We start from the raw sequence: 21,695 nt of genomic DNA, 5'->3' as shown, positions 1-21,695 counted from the left end.
TTCTCCCAGAATCCTGTGCGTCTCCCAGAATCCTCTGCGTCTCCCATAATCCTCTGCGTCTCCCACAATCCTCTGTGTCTCCCAGAATCCTCTGTGTCTCCCACAATCCTCTGTGTCTCCCAGAATCCTCTGCTTCTCCCAAAATCCTCTGCATCTCCCATAATCCTCTGCGTCTCCCAGAATCCTCTGCCTCTCCCACAATTCTCTGCATCTCCCAGAATCCTCTGCTTCTCACAGAAATCTCTGCGTCTCCCAGAATTCTCTGCGTTTCCCATAATTTTCTGCGTTTCCCAGAATTCTCTGCTTCTCCCAGAATTCTCCATTCTCTCCCATATCCCTTTTCTCTTCTGCAGTTCTCCATTTACTCCAATAATTCCCATTTTCCCCACAATTCCCAGCTCTCCCATAATCTCCATTCTTTCCTATAATTCCCTGTCTCTCCCACAATTCTGTGCTTCTCCTACAACTCTCCATTCTCTCTCGTAATTCTCATTTTCTCCTACAGTTCTCTACTACTACCACAATTCTCCATTCTCCTGTAATTCCCATTTTCCCCACAATTTTGAACTCTCATAATTCTCTGCTTCTCTTACAATTCTCCGTTCTCACCCACAATTCCTAGTTTCTCCCATAACTTCCTATTTTTCTACAATCTTCTGTATTCTCTTAGAATTCTTCTTTCTCCCACAAAATTCTCCATTTTCTCTTACAATCCTTTTTTTTTCTTTCAAACTTCTACATTCAGTTTCACATTTCTCTTTCCTGTGAGTATTCTCCATTCTCTTTCACAATTCTCCCACAACTTTCCTTTCTCACAATTTTCCATTCTCTCCCACAATTCTATGCCACTCCCACAAATCTTTGTCCCACAATTCTTTATTATAGCACTTGACATTGAATTTTGTAATTATGTCTGAAAGTGTATCTTTCTATTACCTACCAGTGAGTTTCCTGAATTTGGAAATATGTCTTAGTAAGCTTTCCATCATTTATATTAGTGTTGGTCAGTCACAATGCAACCTTCCTACAGGTGCCAATTCACATACTGTTCTGTCTATGATGAGATGAAAAGCCTGTGCCAGAAGGGAAAGCAATCTCCTTCATCAAGAAAGTCTTGCTATTAAAAAAAAAAAAAACGTTATTCTAACTAAACACTGTGCTGAGTGACATATCAGATTTAGGTTCTAGTACAAGCTTCTTATCTCAGCTTGCACCAGTAACAAGCAGTTCCTGGACTGGCATTTGAGTAGCACTGCCCTATTACTTACAGTCTAGGTCCTGTTGTATAAAGGAGCAATCACTGAAGCGGCCAGTAAGCAGATAATGAAAGGATAAAGGAATTAATGAATCCTGAACAACGTCATTCGGTCAACAGTACTTATGGAGCATCTGTGAGCTAGGTCTTGTGTTACGAGTAAGTACTGAGAATACAAAAAATGAACATTATAGACAAAGTCCCTGCTTGAGGGCTAGCCACCTTAACCGGGGCACAAGACATTTATCTGCTCACTCAGAACTGTTTCTGCGACAACCATGGCCACCTTCGTGGAGCTCAGTACCAAAGCCAAGATGTCCATTGTGTGTCTGGCACCTGGAAGCAAAGTCAAGGATCCTATGAAGATAGACGTTGATGCAGGATATCACTACATCATCTGTGCGTATGTGTACCAGAAGAATGAGGTGGGGAAGCCATCCAAGAGAATGTTGTGAAGCAGGACGACCTCTTTATCATTAGCAAGGCCCACCTTTGACAGAACTCTAGTGAAAAAAGCCTGTCAAAAGACCCTCAAGGGTGTGAAACTGGACTATTTGGACAACTACCTACCTTATTCACTGGTCACAGGGATTACAGCCTGGGAAGGACTTTTCCCTGAAGACAATCAAGGCAATGTCCTCACTAGTAAAGTAACATTCTTCACTGCCTAGGAAACTGTGGAGGAGCTGATGCCCAAGGGGCTGGTGAAAGCCACTGGAATCTCCAGCTTCAACCACTTCCAGATTGAAAGGCTCTTGAACAAACCTGGACTGAAATACAAAGCAGTGACGAACCATATTGAGTGTCACCCATACCTAGCACAGAAGCAATGGGTCCACTGCTGCCACTACAAGAGCATCACTGTCACAGCGTACCGCCCTCTGCACTCTCCAGGTAGACCTTGTACCAAGCTAGAGGACTATTTCCTACTGGAGGATCCCAAGAGTATGGAAATTACTGCAAAACACACCAAAGAAAGCACAGCCCAGGTTCTGATCCAGTTCCATACCCAGAGGTATGTTGTTGTAATCCCCAAGTCTGTGACACCAACATGCATTGTTGAGAACTTTGAAGTCTTTGACTTTAAATTGAATGATGAGGTGATGGTGACCATACTCAGCTTCAGCAGAAACTGGAGGGTCTGCACTGTGGACCATATGTCTCATTTGGAGGATTATCCCTTCAATGCAGAGCATTGAAGCTGAATCTCCTAGCAGATTCTCTGTCTTGACTGAAGTATAACTCGCTCCACCAGAGTCCTATTTTAGCCAAGCTAAAATCATATTGAGCCTGGCCCTGACCTAGGCCAGAACCTAGGAGGGTTGTATCTAGATAAGTGTGTCCAATCAGGAGCAAATTATCTCAGGGAGTTATGACTCAGGTAAGCCAATTACAACTATTTTTCCATGTATTTGATCTGATCACCAGGGATCTCTGCTAACACTGAGGATACAAAGATTAAAAAAATAAAGAATAATAATAGCTCAAAAAAAAAAAGTCCCTGCTCTTATGGAATTTACCTTTTAGTAAACAAATAGATTCAACCAATCAACTGATGATCCAATACACAAATAATTTCAAAGTGTGAGAAACATCATGAAAAAAATAAAACAGGTAGTGTGACGTAGATTAAGGGATAATGCTGCTTGTCTCCTGGGAGCTTGTTGGAAATGCAGAACGTCAGACACACACACACACACACAGCACTGAGTCCAAGTCTGCATTGTAACAAGATCCCCTGGAGATCCGTGTGCACGGTACACACAAGAGAGCCCTGGACACAACCTCAGATAGGGTTTTCCAGAGACCTCACTAAGGAAGTGACAGTTTAGCTGAGACCTGAATGATGGGAAGGACCCAGCCATGTAAAGATCAGGACAAAGAGTGGTCCAGACAATGGGGACACTAAAGGAAAGCATTCTGTGATGGGAATGAACGGGAAGGCCCGTGTGGCCCACAGAGAGTGAGTGAGGGGCCCGGAAGGGTGAGTGGGGGCAGGGCGCTAGGAGGGGTGTGGGGCTGGGTCAGGCTTGGCCTCTTAGGCTAGGGGGAGAAGCTTGCATTTTCTTCTACGTGAAATGTGAAGCCATAGGAGGTTTTTAAGAGAACAGTTATTCACCTGACAACAGGGAGAATTTGGTTTTCTCAACTTTGCTCTCCAGCACTGTCCAGTGATGCCTGGAGACCTTCCCTTGGCTCCCTGCCAGTGTTGTCCAGGCTCTTCACAGCCTTCGCTGAGGCCCGAATAAATGGAGGAAGTTCCTAAGACAGTGGGGGTCCCCCTTAGAGCTCAGTGTTCCCCCAGGTCTGCACGGATTCACCAGGACTCACCACATCTGTACTCGGGGAGCGTGTCTATGTCATGTCTGTATCCATGTCTGAAATAAATGCCACTTTTCTTCAAAGGGATTTGTTGCCAATGAAATTATATATTGCTAGCGGTTATCATTCTGTTTAATATTTTCAACATCATTATACCAATTTCAGAGAATGTACTATTGCTAATCAATAAATCCCAATCTTTGTTTTCTTAATGATAGTTCAGAGTCTCTTCTCAAACTTCTAAAAAGAAAATTAATTTTTATTCACTTTACTATTCAAAGAATGCTCTAAGATTGTGAATAAATATCTTTCAGTTGGGATCAGTCACAACTTCTCATCTGAACCCTAATTCCATGCTTCCAGACAGACATAGGACATCACTCTTCGAATAAGTTTCTCTTATTTATAGCTGAACCCATTTATGACTACACTCTATATTTCTCCTACAAATGTGAAACCTTTCTATCTGCTTGCTTTCTATCAGGGGAGGGGGTTCCCAAATGAAAACCTTAGACTCGTCTTTGACTTTTGTTCCCACTCTTTTATCATTTATATTCATTTTGTTATCAAATCTTGGTGTGTGTGGCTTTTTTTATTCCTTTGGCCCTTTCCCCTCAATTCCTACTGCTAGAACCCTAAACTTCATTTTTCCAACAAGGTCTAGGCTCTCCATACCTATGGATTATAGTCCCTGGACTCCAATTCTAGGAATTAACAGGATACCTTGACGTTGTCTTCTTAGAACCGTTATTGCCTCTTAGACTTCAGGGTGAAATGATTTGTCCTGTGTTTCTCCAGAAGTAAAGTGCAGAAACAGTTCTTCAATTCTCCAGCTCTAAACTCAAAGCAGCATCTTTACAATGTACAAAGAATGTTCTGTTGTCAAAACCCATATTTTATTTAAACACTAGTCCTGTCTTGGCCAATTCCAAACTCCCTAAAAATAAAAATTAAAAAACCTTTAAACTCCCTGAAGTCTAGAGCTATAACCTTCGTGCCACTGTGTTTCTCTTCAAATGTATTTTTTTTTCTGGCAATTTAAACTCCAAAGGTTCCTATGAGCTGCTTTCAGCTGCTTAAACGATTGATTTTAAATGTCAACATTTATAATACCCAGAGGCTGACATTTGCAAACCTTTAAGTATAATTTTTGTGTCATATACAACTCACTGTAACACTTAAAAGTCATTTTAATCTGGCTTTCCTTTTTCTTATACACTAAGGACAGAATGTTTACTGAAATGACACTCATCTATAATGACTGTGCAGTGGGAAAGGCATTTTGACAGGAAATAAAGCATTGCCTATGATCCCTGATGGCGCCCTCACACCCCAAATGTTTCACTCAGTTAAATGTTTGAAACTTGCACTTTGGTTCAACTACTGTTCTGTCTCTGAGGACTTTCCACAGATAAATGTTGAGTGGTCTTGGTGTTTTCCCTATCTTCTTTCTCCAAAAATTCAGACCAGATGGCATACTTATTTAGTTAAGGTTCAGTTTCCAGAATGTTTTTTGTTTAGGTTCAAGTTGAAAAAAAAAGTGTCTACTTGGAATGACTTCATTAAATTTTTGGAAATATCTTCCTTCGTTTGCAATTTAATTTTTTAAAATTTAAAATTCCACCAAACAGTGACCAATTTGGTCACACAATGTAACTGCCACGGGAAGTTAGGTCTCTTCCAACTATTACTCCAACAAAGAGGAACTCGTCATAGTTGAGGACAAAATGGGCTTTTCAGATCGCACATCAAGGCCGGTCTGCTAAGGTGTGGAGACGTGCAATGGCAGAAATAGCAAATAAACATAACGGGGTGGGGTAATGATCTTCATTGTATAGCAGGGATCAGCAAACTAGGGTCCAGGGGCCACCTTCTGCCCACAGCCTGACTTTGTACACTCTGAGAGCCAAGAATAATTTTTACACTTTTAAATGGTTGAAAAACAATCAAAAGAAGAAAGATATTTCTTGACACATCAATATCACATGAAATTGAAATTTCAGGTTTTATTGGAATATAGCCACACATTCATTTATGTGTCATCTGTAACTGTTTTGTGTACTACAACAGCACAGTTGAGTAGTTGTGACAGAGGCCATACAGCCCGCAAAGCCTAATTGTTTACTAGATCCTTTACAGAACAAGTTTGCCAGCTCCCACTCCGTGGGATCTTCTTTTCTGTCACTCTCCTTACTCTCTTTGAACCCCTGCAGCCAAAGCTCTTGGGCTGCCTCCCTCTCAGAAAAGCACGTTCCTCTTGGAGGCTAAATTGTGTAGGTCTGCATTAGCCTAGGTCTTAAGCAAAAGGAGTTCTTGAGGATTATGTATATCCTAGACCAGAGTAGGAGCTAGCGCTAGCCAGTGATGACAAGATGGAACGCGAATGTTTGCCTCAGATGATTTGAGTACCCCATTTCCTTCGGGAGAATGACCAGGGTGAGGAGTGGGGTGGGGCAGTCATGGAAGATACAGATTTGGAGATTTGTGATCCTGTTCATCTTTGTTTATGCACAACAAGCAGCTGAGCTGAGCCCAAGCTTGATAAACAGAACCTCTCTGGAATAATCTGCATCAGAGGGCGGGGCCTGACCACCACCATGGAAAGCAGACTCCTCCTTCAGCGTTGGTTGGGCGATATTTGTTGTCATAGGCTGTTCTGATGGTCAGATGCAAAGCGTATGCCAAGGGTTTACAGAGACTTTGGCCCATAGTAGGAGCTCATAGTGAATACTTGCTGTTGTCATCAATCAAGGTGTCTTTCTTCTTCCTTTAAATTTGTTCACAGAGTTACTTGCACCTTTTCCTTCACTTCTTCCTGACCCACTGCTCTTACTTAGTGGCATATTAGTACATTAGAATCACTATAGGGGCTTTCAGAAAAACACTGACACCCAAAAGCCAGAAATCCAGCTCTGATCAAGTTAAGCAGAATCTCTGGAGAGAAGAAATCCTGGGGTTTAACTCATAGTTTCAGTAAAGGTTGCCATGTGGTTCTAACGGAGAACCCGCCAGAACCTGCCCATAAGCTGGATTCCTCTGCCTGAGTCCCCTGGAACTGCACTAGAAAGCCTCCGGGGCCTGCCTGCCAAGTCCAATGGCCTTTGAATCACCATCCTTGATCTCACTGAATTGGTTGACATGGTTGACTACTTTCTTGAAAGTTTCCTTTTTTTTTTTTCATTCTTACCTTCCTCAAGCTTTTCTATTCAGCCTTCTTCACAAGACCATTTCCTCTCCTGCCCTCCTTAGACATGGTTGGTCAGTGAAAATCACTCTCATATCATGAGTCTGAGCTCTGACCTTTCCTGTGAGCTTGCAGCTTGCATTTTTAGCGGCCTGTTAGACACCCCAGAGGTCTCTTCAATTTACCTGGCCCCAGTTTCATGATCAGAACCCTGGCTCTGCTATTTATTAGCAGTGTGATCTTGGGCAAGTCACATAACGTCTTTGTGCTTCAGATTCTTCATCTGTAAAATGGGGTTAACACCAGTATCTACCTCTTAGGGTTGCTGTGAGGAAGGAGGTTTAAATCAATTAATTCAGGAAAAAGATTCAGACCAGTACCCAGCCCATAGTACTCCACAGAGGGGAGCTGCTGCTGCTTTTGTTTGTTGTGTTGTTATTGTTATCGTCATTATTATTGTACATTAATTCTCAAAACCATCTTGGAAGTCAAGTACTGTTATCCACATTAACCTGGGCACCAGAGAGGTTAAATAATTTTCCTAAGGCCACACAGCTGATAAGAATTTGAGCCCAAGTCGAATTCCAAAGCCCATGCTTTTTCTACTATAATACGAAGATAAAAGAAAACTTAATATGATTTTATTCAATATAGTTAGCCTTTTTTGGTAATTCAAACTTAGGGCAACCAACCATCTCAGTTTGTCCTGGCCTGAGGACTTTTGGTGTTAAACCAAAAAGTCCTAAACAAACTGAGATGAGTTGGTCACCTTATATAATCAAATCCAAACCCTCCCCACCAAACTCCAAAAAAAAGTACTCTTGGTCTAAATTACCTACAAAATTGCCTTGACTTTGTCCACAAGGATAAAATGATAGTGTGATATTGTGATTTATAATAAGAAATATATATTTGGTCTTCAGCCCAGTTCTTGGCACAGAGAGATCCTAAAAGCCTTGAAATTTCCTAAGTGATGAGAGCAACAAAATTGTCTTTTGTTATGTTCATGAAGTGACTTTTAGAAAGAGTCTAAAGATGTGGGTTGGTTGCCAGGGTTCTCAACCAGGTGATTAGAGGACTGGAGCTTGAACTCATACCCTGACCTCCAGGGAGCGGAGAAGGGCTGAAGACTAAAGTCAGTCACCAATGGCCAGTGATTTAATCAGCCATGCCTATGTGATAGAGCCTTCATAAAAACCCAAAAGGACGGGTTCGGAGAACTTCTGAGTAAACACATAAAGATCTGGGGAGAGTGGCGAGCTCAGAGAGAGTGTGGAAGTTCCGCGCCCCTTCCTACATACCTTGCCTCATGGTTCTCCATCTGGCTGTTCCTGAGTTATATCCTTTTATAATAAACCAGTGATCTAGTAAGTAAAATGTTTCTCTGAGTTCTGAGAGCTGCTCTAGCAAATTAATCCAATCCAAGGAGGGGGTTATGGGAACCTCTGATCAATAGCCAGTTGGTCAGAAGCACAGCTGGCAACCTGGACTTGTAACTGGCGTCTGAAGGTGGGGGCAGTCTTGCAGAACTGAGCCCTTAACCTGTGGGATCTGCCGCTATCTCCAAGTAGATAGTGTCAGAATGGAGTAAAATTTGTGGGTCATCCAGTCATTGTGTGCAGAGAACTGAGTTAATTGTTTGGTGGTATTGAAAAAGAAACACACGTTGGAGTAGTAAGAATAATTGCTACTATACTTGTAAGTCACTCACTCTGTGTCAATCTGTTATTAGCCCTTCCCATAAATAAAATAGTTCAATCTCACAACAGCTCTATGGGTAGATACAAAAATTTCCCTGTTTTAAAGTCGAGGAAGCAGAATCACAAGGAGTTTAAGTTACTTGTTCAAGGTCACATAGCTAATAAGTGGTGATATCAAAAGATAGTTCTCTCCTATAAGAAAAATCCCACTGTGTGCTTAATGATAAATGCCAACTAACAGCCAACCCCAGTGACATATTGTGAGTTGTAATAAGAAAAACATATTTGGTCTTGGTCCTCAATACTGGCACAGAGTTCCGAAAACCTTGGAATTTTTGAAGTGATGAGAGCGGAAAAGGTATCTTCTTATGTTAATAAGGTGACTTGTGGAAAGCCCAAAGGATGGAGACTGGTTGCCAGGGTAACCAACAAGTGTGAAGAGAGGATTGGAGATTCGCATCCCACCACCTGGCCTTGACCTCCAGGAGAGGAGAGGGGCTGGAGGTTGACTCAATCACTAGTGGTCAACGATTTTTAATCAACCATGCTTATGTTATAAGGCATTCATAAAAACCCAAAAGGACAGGGTTTAGAGAGCTTCTGGGTTGGCGAACACATGGAGATTTGAGGAGGGTGGTGCCCTGGGGGGGAGAGGGACAACGAGGCTCCACACCCCTTCCCACACCTTGCCCCATGCATCTCTTCCATCTGTATGTTCCTCAGGTATATCCTTTCAGAATAAACTGGTGATCTAGTAGAGAAAAAAAAAGAATAATTGCTAGCGGTATCATGTTAGTCATTTTTGGCTTCTCTGATGAGAAATCACTTTGCCCTCATCATTGCCATTTAATTTTTTAATAGCCCTCCCTGTCAACATGGGTGGTCCTGATATATTGATTTTTAAATTGAATTTCAGTATTTCTATTTGAATAAATTTGAGTGGGAGACATATTTGTTTTCTTCAAATTTAAGAATTCTATTGGAGATAAATGGAAATAAATTGTGACCCCAAAAAAAGCTAAACTGGTTTGGGAATCCAAGTTGATGAAAGTAATAAAGACTAGAGCAACAGCAACTGGGGATGTTTTAGTTATTAAACCAGTGCCCCACAAATAAAGAAACCCCATATTTAAAAAATACATTTTGTACTATATGTACTTATATTTTTCAAATATTTAAGCTATATGTATATAAAATCTGTTAGCTCTGATTTTTTTCACGGTTTAAGGATAATTTTCAAAAAGGGCAAAATCATGACTCATAAAGATATAAGATGAACCTATGTTAAAGATTTTATTTAACTCGTTACTGTGGGAACTAGTATGCTATTACAGGTAATTCAAAGGAGAAACCAAAGAAACAGATACATATATAGAGCAAGAATTTTAAAATGAATTTGCAAATGGCCTCTTCCTCCATGGGGGAGGGAAGTCACTTGAACCTCTAAGGGACAGGATGTACTTATCTATAGATATAAATTATTTTACATTGTTACCAGTCATCTACAACTTGGAGTAAAATAGCTCAAAGACAATGCAAGGCCAGAATCTGAAAACCAGGAAGGGTGCGATCTAAACAGTGCATTGCTTTTCATTGAAGCACAAGTGTTTCTGTACACCACCGTACCATAAAACATATTTTTTGACTGATTTTTACCATTGGCGTGTTTTTGAGTGTTAGGGATCTTACATAGCTGAAAGAAGAAAACTTTAGTGGGTTTATTACAGAAAACAAGAGGCCAAACAGGATGTCTTTTTTAATAAGCTTTTTATGTTAGCAAGCGTTAGCGGAATTCTTGCAATACATACTGGCTTTCTGTTTGTCATTATGCAGAAAATTAGGCCTTCCAAAATGCATACCTCTTTGGTATGCTAATCAATAATATAACTGAGAGATTAACTTCTATTTGACCCCAAACTCCAAAACCAGTGTTAGTTTTGATGGTGGGTCACAGTGTGGTGTTACACAGCGGGGATCTGAAACTCTGGTTTCCACTCTTCAGTCGTGGGCCTTGGACACATCTCATAAAAATCAATTCCAACCCACTGACATCTAACATTCTTGTACCCAGCACCATTCTAAGGGCTGGGTCTGTATGAACTCATTGAAGTTCACAATGACTCTAGTGGGTAGCTTCTTCCTATTTCACAGCTGAGAAAATTAAGAAAAAAATTAACTCATATGGTACAGCTAGTAAGAGGTGGGGCTTTAACCTCAGTTCTGTATTTGTGAAAATGACCCAGGTCATTCACAAGGTCCTGTCCATCTCTGAAATTTTGTCATAAAATAAAATCAAAACAAATTAAGATGGAAGATACCAGATCAAATGGGATCTACTTCTTTAGAAGTTTGTTTTCCAACACTTGTCTTATAATTTACCATTTCTTATGCCCATGCCTTTATGAATAAGAATGGAAACCAGAGTTTTCAGTTGGCCTGGAATCAATCTGAGTTGGACAGAAAGGAAAAGGCACCGGAAGAGAATAAACCATGGGTGGCAGGCTTTGACCCACCTCTTTCAAAGGTGCTGTCTCGTATCTGTTTGCACCTACACTGATCAGAATACAAACTTTCTAAAGGTCTCATATTGGAAATACTGCCATCCAGTGATTCACCTTTACCAAGAATAAGTAGTAGTTTTAGCTGGATAACTAGATTTCTGAGTCTTAGAAATCCAGCTATATTTGATCTCACAAATACATGCTTGGGACTCTCTCATGACAGGAAAATAAGTCATGCAAAATCCAGGGTGATGAGGTCAGAGCTACACTGCTCTTCAGTAATATTGTTGACATCAAGGACACCCATTAGCAGGTCTGGGTCAGGTCTCTGGTTCAATTCCTTAAGAGCAATAGGAAATAGGAGATTCTTCACTTAGCTCCCCAACTGGAAGCAAAACTCAACAATATAGCACAACTATGATCGAGGCATTTCCCCTCCTTTGAGAAGGAGATTTTGTACTGCTGTATTGCTGAAGTTTGCACTTGTATTATTTTTCTGTATTTCCTGATGTTGAATGATCCATTGATCATCAGAACTTAGTAATATTAAGCTTTGTACAGCTGTTTCGCATGAGCTCCGATGTCACACTTGCAAGTCACACATGCTATAATTAATACCCCTCCCCGTTTATCCAAAAGAATGTTTTGCTACTTAAAAAAAAAATCTTTTTAAAAATATTGCTTTGAAAGACATATTTTAGAGAGCAAGTGTAGTTTAGCTAAATGAAGTGTAAAGCTAAACCTGGCCCAATGACTTCACTACAATCTCCAATTTTGTTGTTTTTCTGTGATTCTAAAGCCAAATTAAGAAAAGGGCCTATGTATATAACAGGATGATCAACTTACTAAAACAAAATTTCTATAACTAAAAGCATAAGTTATATTACTTGTATATTTATCTACTTGTTTATTTTCTGTTTTCCTTTATTATAAGGAAGTTCTCTTAGAGAGGAATTTTCTCTTGTTCTATGCTCTGTCTTATAGATAGGTGCTGGGTAAACCTTTGTTGAATGAAAGAGCAAAGAAAATCAACTTTTTAACAGTAAATTTTACATACAGTCAAGTATTTCCAGAAGATCTATGTTGTATTATTAATTCTTGAATATGTACAATCATATAAAATGTTTTAGTAATTAATTTATCTTAATGGAGCCCAGTAGCAAACACGGGTTATCTTATGTAATAATCTGAAGATTGTTTAACATCAACAAAATACTATTACATATTCTTTTTTTGTTTAGCAAAGATAGCTATCTAGCAAATATATAATAAGTACATTGTGTTTCTATCATAAACTTCCAGTTACATAAATTCTTGTTCCTGACATCCAAGCAGGAAAATCCATGAGTTTGACAAAAGAATGAAATACTAAAATTTACCTACATGATAAATCTGTCATTTGGGGAATTTATAGTGTACTTTGTTGTACTGGGAACAAAATTGAAAAGACATGTTTTCTTCACTTTCACACCATACATATTTCACACTATACAAGAAAAATAACACATGTTTACAAGTTCAGTAAAATGAAAGATCTGGGGCCAAGCAATGAGGTAAGGATTAGACTTATAGGTTTTATCCCCTTGGCTACAGTCAGTCTAGGATAAATGGATACATCATGTTGAAACAACCATGTATCCATCTAAAGAAGAACAGAATACCCCACTGTTCAGTTCTCAAACTGGCCATGGGGAACCTCAGAGCTCACACATACAATAACATTTATGTTCAATGAACTTAAAAGGGGATTCCCTGTCCAAATCTGCTATAAGATGTAATTCAAAGTTCAGATGGAAATTGTTTCTACCAGACGATATAGGCCTCTTATTTGGGGTTCCCCGGAGGCCAGGAGGGGAATGCCAGTAGGTTATGTGGAAGGTGATCCCAGGAAATATTGGCAAAGGAAACGGAAAGCGAGACAGGGAAGAGAAGGAAGTGAAAAAAGAGTACCTTACGAAGCCAGTTCCATTCTGGGCACCTGGAGCGCGAGCCCACTGGTGAACCCTGGGAGACTGGGTAAAACCCCTCAGAGTTCTCACAAGGCGAGGTGGCTGGCATGTTGAGTCACCATATCCCTGTCTATCGTTGGTTTAGGGTTGCCATCAGTGGCTAAAAATCCCTCAGACAAAAAGTTGCAAGTGTCCAAGGGATAAGCAGCCTTTGGCAATTATAGTAGTCCCCACTTATCCTCAGTTTTCCTTTCCACAGTTTCAGTTACCCACAGTGAATGGCGATCTGAAAACCTTAAATGGAAAATTCCAGAAATACACAATTCATTCGGTGTTTTGTTTTTGATTTTTTTTGAATAATGTTTTTTTATTAGTTTCAGGAACAATTCATTAGTTTTAAATTGCGCGCCGTTCTGAGTATGCGATGAAATCTTGCACCATCTTCTGGTCCCTCCTGAGACAGGAACCATCCCTGTTCTCAGAGTCTCCACGCTGTAGATGCTCCCTGCCCCTCAGTCACTTAGTAGCTACTCAGTTATCAGATCCATTGTCACGGTATCACAGAGCCTATGTTCAAGTCACCCTTATTTTACATAATAATGGCTCCAAAATGCAAGAGTAGTAATGCTGGTAATTCGGATATGCCAAAGAGAAGCATAAAGTGCCTCCTTTAAGTGAAAAGGTATGCACAGTATAATAAGATTTTGAGAGAGAGAGAGAGACCATATTCACATAACTTTTAGTACAGTATGCTGTTATAATTGTTGTATTTTATTATTAGTTATTGTTGTTGATCTCTTACTGTACCTAATTTATAAATTAAACTTTATTACAGGTGTGTATGTATAGAAAAAAACAGTGTATATAGGGTTAGGTACTATCCCCAGGCATCTACTGGGGCTCTTGGACCCTACCCCGTATGGATGCAGGGGGACTACGGTAGTGGAAAATGCCAAAAAGATATGGGTGAGACCCTAATAGTATGTGCTACAATAGATTTTAAAAGAAGAGGTGTCTTTTGATTCTTCAGTGCATTTCACTTTCCTGATGAACAGAATCTGGGTGGCAGGAAGAACACTGATCAGGCACCCTCATTCTATCCCCATTTCCATATCCTATTACCTCTAAAATCTTAAGGTTGACTCCAGGTGGAAGCTGGGACCTCTCTGCACCTGCCTTCTCATCTGTAAAATAGGAGGCCTGGACCACATGATCACAAACATATCTTCTATCTTAACATTCTTTGTTTGATATAAATGGACCTCTTCTTTTCTTTACTTGAAATGGTCAGTGCCGACTGGCCAGACTGCAAAAAGTAGGAGCCGGAATGGGTAATGTTAATCAGGACTCCTCTGGATATAGGAAACAAACTAGCTCAAGTTCAAAGTAAGTACATTAGAAGGATCCAGAGAGTCTCATAGAGATGGAGGGCAGCAAGTAGATCCAGGCCTTAAAGGGACAGAAGGATCATAAAACTAACTTGAGATAGAGAATGATAGTGATAGATATAGATACAGTGATGGAGAAACAGAGAGAGACATACAGATTTATACATGTAGATATAATTATAGAAATAGATATATATATTGATAGAGTTATAGACATAGATATAGATATGATACATAGTTATAGATATAGTTACAGATAGAGTGATAGAGGTAGTTATGGATATGTAGGTAGAATTATACATAGACAGATATAGATATAGTGATAATGATATATAGTTAGAGATGTATAGATATAGACAGACATGGATTTAGTTATAGAGATAGAGATACAATTATGGATACAGTGATAGAGATAAGGTTATATATGTATCTAGATATAGAGATATTGTTGTGTCTGCTTGCTTTCGAGCCGTGAAGGAAGTCATGAGTCAGGTAGCAATATAGAAGGAAGATTTATTAAAGTAAGAGGAGGGTCGGCTGGGCAAAGTCTTCTAGAAACTACTGCAAACTACTGCACTGAATCTTTGTTTCATCTCAAGTTTTATATTTTCCAACCAGGATGTAAATTGCTTCGGCCTGTAGTGGAATTTTCTATTGAGTTCGGCTTTGTCTGTTGGAGTGGGGGAAGGTGCAGTTAAGCTGGTTATCTCAACCTTTGCATATGTCGTGTAGATTTAAGTTGGAGCCAGGAGAGTGGATCCCATACAGATGCAAAACCTCTCCAAAGTCACAATGCAAGCACTGGGCTGAAGTCAATAGAAACATTGAAACTGGTCTGCGTAGTAAATATACAGCAAGTAGAATCATTAAGGCCTGGCGGAAAGGAAGCGGAGAAAGAAAAGCTTTCAAAAAGTCCCAAGCTATAATGTAATTTATAGATGATGTGATACAGAATTGCACACCTGAAATCTATGTAATTTTACTAACAATTGTCACCCAATAAATTTAAAAAATAAATTAATTAATTAAAAAAAAATGGAAAAAAAAAAGTCCCAAGCTAAATCACAGTGGTTAAATCAAATTATACAAGAGATCCATACCTCAAAATAGAAGATTTAGTGCCACTATTGCAATCCCTCTGTCTTAACAGATATCTATGTATGTATATATAGAGAAACACACAGATAGATAGATATATATGGATCTCCTCGGTGTAGCTTCACATACAGATATATCTGGGGCCACCCAATCCCTGAGCATTTGTTCCCTTCTTACTCATTAGCCTTGTTCTTCTCAGAAGCCCCTGCCTCTCAGAAGCAGCCCCTGAGACATAAATATGAATGAAAATTATTTATAGGTGATTCTAGGAAACAATGGTTAGCAAGAGGGTAGGTAAGACTGAGGGGAAGGAAACCATAAAAGGTGTGTCTGCAGTGAGTTCCCACTGTGGGTAGGCGACTGGAGTTGAATCCCAGGAGAACCCAGCAGCCAGTGCTACCCCACTGTGTTAACCCAGGCAGGAGGAGGCTAGGGTGTTTGTTTACCAGCTCTCATTAGTCATTGGCCGCTGCAAGGTGGCTCGTAGTTCCTGGGCACTTCTAATCTGCTCTGTGTGGGCACTGCAGCCTCCAGCAGCCAAAGAGGCCATCGTGTGAGCGGCTGACGTGGCGCTGGCTTGCGTGGACGTGGAGATGCTAAGTGTGGTGGGCACTGCTGGTGCCTGCTGTAAGGCCGATTCAGTACACTCTGATGCAGTCGGGCCATGCCTCGCTGCCTCCTCTGTTCAGAAATCTACCACGTGTATAGCTTAGTGGGAGCCTTTCCTCTATGGCAGTGGTTTTCAACTGGGAGTGATTTTGCTCCATCCCTCCAGGGGAAATTGGGCAATCAGGAGACATTTTTGGTGTCACAACTGGAGGGAGGGATGCTACCGGCAACTAGTGGGTGGAGGCCAGGGGTGCTGCTAAACATCTTGCAATGCACAGGACGGCCCCACCACAAAGAATTATCTGTCCCAAGTGTCAGTAATGTTGAGGCTGAGAAACCAGGTCTAAGCAAACCTCACTCTCCATGACACCTGGCAGCTAGAGCTTGGACTCCTACCTCCTAAGCTTAGCTCGTTGGAGGTACCCTCCTAGCAGGACTTGAAATTGGAACACTTGAGAAATTATGTCCCTCCCAGTGGCCATTGTCAAGTGCCCCTCCCAGCAGCGGCCACAGCAACAACTGACTAGTCTCTTCTGAGGCTTACCTTGGGGTGTTTCTTACTTCCTACACTCCCTTGGCTTCTGTCCGTTTTCCAAACTGGCATTTCAGTCTTCCTATACTTTCTGTTACCTACCCAATATCTTTCCCATCAATTTCTTTTCTGCTAAAGATAACCAGAGACAGATTCGCTTGTGTAATAGTCAGGGTAGCTTCATTGTAATAACAAACAACCCCACAACTTCAGTGGCTTAACACAATAAAAGCTGCTTTCTCACTCTCGGAGCAGTCTAAGGAATGCATGTGGCTCTCCTCCAAGCAGTGACATGGAGATCCCAGGTCCTTCCATCTTGTTTATAGCTCTGCTGTCCTTGAAGTTGTCCTCAGCACCCCCCAGGATGCTGTTCATCTGGGTGACCTATGAAAGAAGAGCCTGAGTAGAGGGTCCCATGTGCGTTAGGGGACCAGGCCTGGAAATAGTGTTCTTCAGTTCTGGTTCATTCCATTGGTTCAAATCCTACCGAAATGCCTGGAGTCTAGGAGATACAGTCTAGCTGTATACTAGGAAGAAAAGTATCTTTGGTGTGCATCTAGCCAGTATCTGCCACATCTCGTTTGCAAGCTGGATCCTAACCAGTAGAGCAGATATAGACGGAAATGCCATCTGAGAGACAGGGCCCTGGAGAATAAGAGTGCAAGGACTGGGGCACCCTATAGATCAGGTGACAAAACACTTAGGGAGGTGCAAGTCTTGGGAAGTACAGAAATTTGAGTAGGAGTGTATATAACCATAATGGCCACGTTTTGTCTCATTCATTCAACAAATACTCATTCACTCATCCATCATTCATTAATTTAGCAAGCATTTACTGTATACACCAGCCACGATGGCAGGCCTTAAGGATACAAAGGTGAGCAAAGGGACACCGTCCCAGCTTTCATGGAGATTTTATTTGAACGGTTAAAATATGTCTGCGAGGTAGATATTGTTACCTCCTATTTTAAAGATGAGGAAACACAGAGAGGCTATACAACTTGCCCACGTGTGGTGCCTGGCACCCAGTGGGTACTCAAGAAATTCATGTATGTATGTAAAAGACCTCACAGAGTATGTGGAATCAGAGCCAGAAGAAAAGCAGGATGCATCTTAGCCACAATATGAAAAAAAAAAACCCAGTTCATTCACTCATTTATCCATCCATTTATTCATTGGATCAAGATTCCTTATTTGCTGAAATTAACCCAACTTTGCAATTTCAAATACAGTATTTTGGGTCATAGCTGATTGTTTTTTTCTACTTTCCTGTCCAAGAAAATGTTAGAATCATGGAACTTTGGAGGAAGACACTTAAGGATCCAGAATCTTTTGCAAGCATGATATAGATGTAGAAAGTGAGGCCTAACAAGATTGAACTGGCTTGCCCAAGTTGAGGAAATTACTTGGTAGAACCATGAACTAAATCCTGATTGTCCTCATTTCCGGTCCTGCTCTTTTTACCAAACAATGCTGCCTCACTCCAGAGTAGCAGAACTGTGGGTCAGGAAAATGTGGTTTGGGGCAAGTTGGTATCTGAACAAATACAATTAGCAAGATTTTCTATTTTCTAAAAATCTTGCCATCTAAAAATTGTTTTATAAAATGATTCATGAAAGTAGGGGATAAAACAGGGTCAAACATTCACGTGTATGTGTATGGAACACAAAGAATTTATCTTCTCCCTCCCTTGTTTCCACAGCACCCTGAAGTACTTCTGTTAACACTTATGCCATTAATTCTGATAATATATTTACATTTCTGTTACCGAGGGCAAGGGATTATGTCTTATTCATCTTTTTATCCCAGTCAAACACAGTGTCCAGCACATGATTGACATGGGTACAATAATTGTTTGTTAAAGGAATGAATAAGTCTGTAAACCGTGTATGAGGAGTTTTTGAAATTAGGGAGGGAGGTATATATGTAAAAAAGGAAAGAAAGAAAGAAAAGAAGAATTTGTTTTAGCAATGCCACTATTTTTCTTCTTTAAAAGGGATCTCAAATGTAGTTCTAATTTTACAGTCCACAGAACATTTCTCAACCAAACTTTCCCAAATTAAGTTGGAGTGACTTTGAGAAAGACTTTATTTTTAAGGCCTATCTAAACATAATTGCCTGTGTTTAGTTCTCACAAATCATTATATAGGCTTTATGTAGGAAAAAAATAAATAGACAAGGCTTGCAGAGAGGTATGCCAAGTTATTATTACATTCAATTGTGAACAGGAAAATAGCAAAGGATATTTACACATGGAACAGGAAGGAAGTATACAGGATGGACTCAAGCCATACCTACTCCCAATAGAGACAAAAAGAAAAGCCCCTGATGATTGAATGCCTTAAGTTGGAAACTTATGAATTTGGTTAAAATCAAGGGAGCTAACATTCAGACAATAATATTTAATTCACACCAAGGGGATTTTTCTGTATAGTCATGACATTTAAAGGAAGGCATAGACTCCCTTAAAAATCAGATGAAAGCCATGTTATTTCTCACCAGAACATACTCCCCCCATATATAAAATGTTATTCACTGTTTCTGGTCGTGAACTGACCCCACCCCACCACCACCAGTTTATGAATCTGCTATGAAAATTGAAATCTGATGGCAAAATTAATCTCCAATGAGGTCTGACTTCAAAATCTATATTCTTTCTCTTACGTTGGTAGGTGACCTTAGACGAGATAATTTGATTGCTCTAAACCTCACATTCCTCATCTGTAAAATGGTGTAATAATACCTATCTTATAAATGTTGTCAAGAGTAAATAATTACTCTCTATAAAATGTCTAGCATGTATGTAGTAATCATTCACAGATATCAATTTCTTTTTCTTCCTCAGTGAGCCTGTGAAGAGTTCTAAGAACTGGCAACATTTGAGGGGAAAATGAATCAAGGTGTCTTTTTTTTCTCTTTTAAACTCACCTTAGTGATTCTTCCCAAGAGGTGAGACTCATTATGTTAAAGAAGACCAGACATTCTAAGAACCATGTGTTAGTTTTCCAGCCCAGGTCATCAGGGAGAGAAAAAAGAACAAGGAACTATCTGGTGGATACATTTCCACCAAGCAGTCCCCACTGCCCAGCACAAGCCCTGGCACTTTGTAAGTTCCAGATCAATGTTTGAGCAAGAATGGAGGGAGAGGACAGAGAAGAAAGGAAGGAGGGGGGAAGGAAGTGAAGGAAGACTGAAATGTGGTTGGGATGTTTGCTTCTACCATAGAGCTCCAAGAACTGTGTCCTTGACAGGCACAGAATGATGAAAAACAGTTTATATCTCAAGATACACTTTCCCATACAGAAATTAGCAGTGTCTGCATCGAGAGTCTTACACTTCATGGGCTCCTTTCATGAAACAAGAAGGAATGGAAAAAAACAGACAAGGAAAACGCATACATTTCTAGAACATCACTGGGCTACAATAAATATAGAAGATTAAGAAGAGGTGCCGCTCTTCTCCAGTAGCAATGGTGATCAAGAAAACATCATGAAGTTTGAGGGAGAAGACTATGTGATGGAAACAGAGACATGAGCTCATCCTGTGTGTGACCTTGGGTAAGGTGCTCCACACGCTGGAGCTGAGTGTTTCCATCTGTAAAATGTCGGAGTTGGTCCAGATCAATGGTTCTCAATCTTGGTTCTCCATTACAACCATTTGGGGAGTTCCAAAACGTCCCCACACCCAAGCCATCGTCCAGACATTAGAATCTCTTGAGGTGAGGGGCCCAGGCATCAGTAGTTTCACAGCTTCCCAGCTGAACTTGAGAAGTACCGATCTAGGTGATCTCTAGACCCTTGCTACCCTAAGTGGTTCTCAGAAAAGCAGCATGGGTATCACTTGGGGTCTTTTTAGTAGTCAAGACTCAGGCCTCACTCCAGAGCTACACAATCAGAACCTATATTTTAACAAGTCCCCCTCCCCCAGGTCCCCAACCCCCCCCCCCCCCCCCCGGTAATTTGTATTGAATTTAAAAACTCTGGCTCAGATACTCTTCCACCCAGCTCTTTCATCCAACAGTGCTTTGCTTCTGGTGCTGATATTTCAGTATGAGTTTTGGATCTCAGCACCGGGCACATCATAAGTGTTCAAAGTTTTATATGTGCATCGTGTATATATTCAGAAAGTGCAAAACTATCCCATCACACCTGTTCTACGCAGGGGGCTAAGTGGAAATAGATTGGGGGTGGGGGGGAATGGAGGCCTGTAAAAGGTGTGGACGATTTTATGAGCTTCTGATCAAAGATTGTTTTTGCTTTGTAGATGGAGTAGGGTCCCCCGAAGAGCAGTTCTCTTCAAAGTGGGCAACACCAGTGTGGGTATTAAAAACACCTGCCTCTACGTGGCAATTTGCATTCAACCTGGCAACACATCATTTCGAGGTTCCTTCTCCGTTCCTCATACTACCTGATGGCAGCTTTGTTCCCGAGGAAATATTAGGTGGGCTGGCCAAGGAGAGTTCGACTTCCTCGGGAAGTTTCCTGGTGTAATGTTCATCACTTCCTTTAAGCCTACAGAAGGGAAGTTGGCTCTGAAAAAAACAAAAAGGAGAAACAGCATCAAAATGCTGAAACCAAAGCTAGAACATGACAGATAAATGTTTTGCAAGATGCTACTCTGGCCCTTTATAACTCAGGGCAAAGAAAGCAGGGTGGCCCCCATGTTTTAGGCTAATCATGTTTTATTAGGACTTTTTTTGAGTAATGGTGTATTTGGGGGAGAGAGTGCTTTGGATCTGAATGTTTAGGAAGAAGTGGCGTGGGCAAAGCCATAATTTTCCATTCAGTTCAATTGCTAGGCATGAGGTGGCAGCCAGTGGGGTCCCTCCAGGCCGGACCACGCCAGTGAGCATCCGTGGGATTTTGTCTGCCCTCAGCGCAGCAGAAGTCCTGGCATCAGCACCCTGGTAGAAGCCTCCAGGCGATGACAGAATGGAGATGGGGTCTAAATGCCAAAACCCCCGGGGGCTTTGGGGTGAGAGCATGTGGAAACCACGTTCGAGGCTGGCTCTGAGAGCTGCCCAGCAGCACCACGAAGCTCCAGTTGCCCCCCGTGATTCCTTGATACACACCTGCTATTGTTTGCCTTCCCTTCCCAGGTTTACTCCCTCAGTCCCCTACCAGTGTTCTCTGCTCTTCCAGAGCAAACGACTGCCAC

The 21,695-nt window shown here is 41.0% G+C and overlaps 1 pseudogene; it reads left to right on the top strand.

Annotated features, from left to right (window-relative positions):
* The first annotated feature begins 1,533 nt into the window (after nucleotides 1-1,533).
* LOC117028989 (aldo-keto reductase family 1 member B10-like) lies at nucleotides 1,534-2,454 on the top strand (annotated as a pseudogene).
* Nucleotides 2,455-21,695: the final 19,241 nt, after the last annotated feature.

The sequence above is a fragment of the Rhinolophus ferrumequinum genome, chromosome X (genome assembly GCF_004115265.2).
Source record: "Rhinolophus ferrumequinum isolate MPI-CBG mRhiFer1 chromosome X, mRhiFer1_v1.p, whole genome shotgun sequence".
Classification (NCBI taxonomy): domain Eukaryota; kingdom Metazoa; phylum Chordata; class Mammalia; order Chiroptera; family Rhinolophidae; genus Rhinolophus; species Rhinolophus ferrumequinum.
The sequence above is the reverse complement of the archived record's forward strand: the minus strand, read 5'-3'. Positions and strand labels throughout refer to the sequence as shown.